General features: G+C 39.0%; 1 pseudogene; it reads left to right on the top strand.

The window, feature by feature from the left end:
* The first annotated feature begins 302 nt into the window (after positions 1-302).
* LOC114046494 lies at positions 303-716 on the top strand (annotated as a pseudogene).
* The last annotated feature ends 5,197 nt before the right edge of the window (positions 717-5,913 follow it).

Here is a 5,913-nt window from a genome sequence, read left to right as displayed (position 1 = left end):
CAAATCAAATCAACTCATAGGTTTCATATCACACTCTGTAAATTGGTAAAGATGCCCCAAAATGGTAATATTCAGTGTTGGCCAGGTTGTAGAAATATAGGCACACTGACATATTGTTAGGGGAGCTATGAAATTGGAAAGCAATTTTGAAGTATGTAAATAATGTGACTAAAATATTCATATCCTTTGACCCAGAGATTTTGTTACTAGACTTGTACCTAAAAGAAGCCATTGATAAGAAGAGAGACCCCATATACATCAAAATATTTATAGCTCTGGGTGAAGGTACCACCACTGCAGCCATGTGGAGTTGGCAATCCCTGATTCTCCTCTTCCTGACTCACTGTTGTTCAGTCTCACAGAAGAATAAGTCAGTCACGAAGCCATTCCACTGCCATGGCATTCAAAGACATGGCAGGACACTTGTGAAGACCAAAGTGGTCATTGACCAGATCTGGATCACCTTCACCAGCTACAATGTGAAATCAATGGAGAAAATGTGTGCCAACCCAATTAGAGGAGCCAAAGAAATGTACTTGAAAGTGAAGAGACCTGTTCGAATGCCCACCAAGACAATTCGAATCACAACTAGAAAAATTCCTTGTGGTAAAGGTTCGAAGACTTGGGATCGGTTCCAGATGAGAATCCACAAACACCTTATTGATTTGCACAGTTCTTCTGAAATTGTTACACAGATCACTTCTATCAGCATTTAACCAGGCACAGAAGTTGTCACCATTGCAGATGCCTAGTCAAGCATTTCTTTTAATAAATTGATTCCAACTATTAAAAAATATTTATAGCAGCACTTTTTGTGATAGCAAAGAATTAAAAACAAAATAGATGCCCATAGATTGGGGAATGGCTAACAAATTGTGGTACACGAATACAAGGAAATATAGTAATATTACATATATATATTGTTATAAGAAATGATGAGTGTGATGAACATAGAGGAAAAAGGAAATGACTACATAAATTGATGGAGTAAAGGAAGCCAAGCCAAGAAAACAATATATATAATAACTATAACAATGTAAGTGGGAAACAACCACACACAATCAAAAGTGAAATTGCATGTTTTTGGACATAAAAACAAAAGTCATCAATAAAAATTCATTTTTAAAAGATATACCCCCAAATTAGCTTTAATAACATGTAAAAAAGATGTGTTTTAAGATGACAAAAAAGTGTCTGTCAATATGAAATTATAAATATTACTTATGCAACACAAACCCTCACTGGGGTCTATAGAGGGATTAATGCATGGGATAAGGTGTTTGCAGTTTCATGTTACGTTGTGGGGGTCGTCTTGAATGAATTCACAGACTCAGACCATCTCCAATCTAAGAAAAGGCATTTATTGAGAGTGACACCTCTCCAGCAGAATGGGTGTCACTCTCAATAAAGACAGAAAAAAAAAAAAAAGACAGGCAATTTTATAGTGCAAAGGTGTTGATTATGCAACAAAAATTATGAATATTAAAAGGCAGGAGGGGTTAATCAAGGGATTAGGTAATATAGGAGGGGTCTCAGTCTCAGTGGAACTGTACATGTGGTTACCCACAATGCATACAGAAAAACCTCTTGGGGGGGACATGAATGTATGATAATGATATTATAATAAGCCTCTCTACAGCATAAGTTCACCTAAAGGATAGCTTTTTGTTATTACTGCACAGGTGCGTACTTAGGGAAAGTTTTTTTTTTATCATTTTTTATCATTTATTTTATTTTATTTGTATTCACTTATTTTATTATTTATTGTTTTGGGGTCTGCATCATGCTTGGGCATCCTGGTGGTGCTGCCTTCTGATTGACCGACTATCGTGGTCCTGTCTTGTGATTAGATGAATGTGGTTGTGGTCAAGTGCATGGACATAACTGCTGTTTCTGTGAGGAATATGAGGAATGGGTCTGGGGGCAGTGGCTAGCTAGAGGCAGTGACTAGGATTCCATCATATGGACATGATTGCTGCTCCACTGGGGCATGACTTCATGGACATTCCTGCTATTCTAGTGAGGCAATAAGGCATATGTGAGGAAGTTAGGATATTGAGTCGGGGAGCAGTGGCTAGGTAGAGGCAGTGTGCCTGCTGTTCAGTGAGGCCTACAATTGAATCTGGAGGCCTGTCGTGCAGTTAAAGCCAGATTGTGTGGTTAAATCAGCATAAGTCTGCTGTTCAACAAGGCCCATAAGAAAGTTAGAATACTGGGGCAGCTTTATTAGGATTTCATCAAAGAAATGGGACTATGACTTTCAGAATCCCTTCTAATGCTAGGATTCTATGAATATAAACAGAAATCACATCCATCAGAATTTGACATTAACCTTTTCACTACCTAGCTCCACTGTTACCAAGTTTACAGAACCCATGTTCAAGATGCAGCTGGCTTGTAAATAAGAATAAAATAAAGAAAAAGTGTAAAACTTATGTTATAAAAGGTCAGGTAGAGACATAAAAGTTTCTTACCTGTACTACAAGGGCTTCTCAATGAGGTTGGTAATCACTTGAAGAGTATTGACTTCACACACACACACACACACACACACACACACTAAAGGGATGAAGAATGGGCATCACTTAGACTATGGTATATAGTTGAAAGGGCAGTCCAATGATCTAATACATCAATGCCTACATCTAGGCAGTGTAAGTGGACAATGAGACAGGCCTAGAATCAAATCAGAGGAAGAGAGGAGGTTGAATTTCATTTTAGAAACTGCAGTGCTTTTAAGGGTCCCAAGGTACTCTCCAGAACAAAGGCCCATTTAAAATAAAACACAAATGTTCTCCTGGTTTCTCATCACACTCTACAAATTGGTAAAGATGAGAAAAAAATGGTAAGAGTCAATGTTGGAGGGGTTATGGACACAAATGTTCTCCTGGTAATACTTTCAAATATTAGATCACCATAGACTTTGAAGACTCAAAGGCAGTTATGTGGTACAATGGGTGGAGCACTGGGCTTGGAGTCAGGAAAACCTGAGTTCAAATCCAGCTTCAGTCTGAGCCTCAGTTTCCTCATCTATAAAATGGGAATAAAGATAGTACCTGCCTCCTAGTGTTGTTGTGAAGATAAAATAAGATATTCACAAAGCACTTTGCAAACCTTAAAGTGCTATAGAAATGTTAGCCATAATCACAGTTGTGGGTGAGATACATACACACACGCACACACGATGGCAGTAGCATATCCCAATGATTTCCTGAGCACAAGAAGTGGGCAAGTCACTTTGTGTCTCTTGGTTTATAAAATGAGGGGGCTTCAGTGTTTAAGGGTCATGTCAGCTGAAATCCTAATGGTTCTATGTGTTGTGATGTATAAAACATTCAAGAGACATAGTTTCTGGGTAATCATTTTTATTGATTATGCTAGCATATAATTAATAAAAGGGTCAGGGGCACTCTTGAATGCCAAAGACCCCTCATGGAACCCACTCAACATTTATATGCCTTTGGAAGAGCAGGTGTTCCTGAGAGTGGCAACCAACTCTGATTGGTTAACATGGAATGAGAGAATGAATATTATAATGAGAGGTGGGCTTATTTTGATCAGGGTCTGGGGGACATGACTCTGATCATTCAGTCTTGGTCAAAGAGACTTACCTATACCTGTATCACCACTTCTTGGGTAATCCAAAGAAAATGGAGAATCCACTTTTCCCAGACCTGTCTGAGTAAAACACAACGGGTTGGAATCCACCAGCTCACCTGAACTAAAATTTCTTTATGTTTTGAACAGATCTGAGTTTTCCTTCTCATTATCAGCCTGCACTTCAAAGGTTGCCTGAATAACCTACAAGGGCTAATTTCTGAATGAGGAAGTAAAGGGGAAAAACCTTAGTCTTAATTCAATAATTGTTTGTTAATAATAATAAATAATACATTAAATATCAATTATATTAATATCATTATAATTTATATTTGCATTATATTATAAATTTATATTTAAATTATGTGAAATATTAATATTAGATAAATAATATAATAATTAGTAATAGGAGAGAAATAATAATTTCTCTCAGTATACCCTGAATCAAGAACCTAACTCACAAAATGAAAGCCTTCAGGTGGTTTCAAAGCTACTTTTTGCTCCTTTAGGTCATGGCTTTCATGTTGGGGGTTACTAGCTGGCTCTCAGATCAAAGGAAAAAGAGAATCTGTCATCTACATAGATACAAATCATAAAGCCAAACCAAAGCTTGTTTTTGCCTTCAGAAGGCAAATGTGTCGCCTTCTGAGCATCTTTTGACTTCATTGACCCTATGCTTCTGGTTAGATATACTTTGTCATAATATTGTCTCCTTTTAGCGTGATCCAGCCCAGTTGTCTCCTTGATTTTGCTTTAGAATGAATCTCCTCTGCATCACCCAACACAAGATTCATATACTCTTTGTTGTTCAGTGGTGTCCAACTCTTCATGACCTGGTTTGGGGTTTTCTTAGTAAAGATACTGGAGTGGTTTGCCATTTCTTTCTCCAACTAATTTTACAGATGAGGAAACTGAGGCAAACAGGGTTAAGCGACTTGCCCCAGGGTCACACAGCTAGTAAGTGTCTAAAGCCGGATTTGAACTCAGGCCTTCTGAGTTCTACCCAGTGGGCTGCCCAGTTGCCCTCATATACTCATCAAAGCCAATTATGCAGTCCTCTATTCACATATCTCCTTGCTCAGTTATCAACACCTGAATCTGGAACTGATTTTGGAGATAACTGAAGATGAGGTTGATGGCCCCATCACCTTCTGCACCTTCTGGCCCTTACAATCATTTTCTAGCATTGATTCTGGCTCTCCACTTATTATCTAAGTCATTTCACCTCCCTGGGCCTCAGTTCCTCCAACTATATTTCACCCTTGGTGGCACTGACTGCTATTTCTGAGGCATCTGGGTCCTGGGGAGTCCCATGCTTATCCTGATGACTTGAACCCCAGAGCCTGTTGGGAAGAAATGCTGAGTTAAATCTTGAGCTCTCTAATTCTAATAGTCAGTGACTTGTCCCTCATCCCCACCTCACTCTGTGGAGGAGCAACTTTAACTACTGGCCTTCAAAGAACCTCTATCTACTGGCCAACCCGTATCTCCTTCCAGACTTGCTATAATTTCAGTGAAGGCTAGTCATGTGACCTTAGTATAGCCAGACTAGGATAATTAGACTTAGTATAGCCATGACTGAGGATAATTATTTTTTTGGATACTAAATGCAATGTTTTTACTCTTGGAATAAGCTCTGTACAGTACAAAGTAATAAGAAAACAACTTGTAATCACAAGACATTTAATGAACATCTACAAATCTGCCCTGCTCCTAAGGCCCTGGAAGATCCAGACACAGGACCTACCTCAAATTCAGACATTCTAATCCTTCTTTGAATGGTCAAGGGAGGGAAGAGACAACACAGTTTAAAATTCAATGTTGTACCATGCATAACCTATGTCAAATTGCTTGCCTTCTCAATGTGGAGTGGGAGAAGAGGGAGATGAGGGAGGGAGGGAGGGACAGAATTTGGAACTCAAAATCTGAAAATAGGAATGTTAAAATTATTTTTACATGTAACTGGGGGAAAATATTAAATTTTTAAAAATTCAACATTGTACTCATGCGTTCAGCCAGATTGGTCATCAGATATCAAGGTAAAAATTCTGGAGGAATTCTGCATCTGGGACTTATGGCACAGAGGATGGAGTCAGGGTACAGAGACTCAGAAGCAGCATAAGCTTTTCTTGATTTGGACTTCCTGGTCCCTGGTCATCATCTCTAGACTGCAGGTAGCTCATCACTCATGGAGTATGGACAGACTCAAAGGCTGGCTCCAGTAAGGAGAAGCTGTCAGCCACGCGTCCTGGTATCCAACCCTGAGCATGAGTGCTTCTGCCCCTACAGCAGTATCTCCTGTTACCACAACCCAGC

The sequence above is a fragment of the Vombatus ursinus genome, unplaced genomic scaffold (assembly GCF_900497805.2).
Source record: "Vombatus ursinus unplaced genomic scaffold, bare-nosed wombat genome assembly UNPS02014784.1, whole genome shotgun sequence".
NCBI lineage: Eukaryota > Metazoa > Chordata > Mammalia > Diprotodontia > Vombatidae > Vombatus > Vombatus ursinus.
Note: the sequence above shows the minus strand (reverse complement) of the source record. Positions and strands in the feature narration are given on the sequence as shown.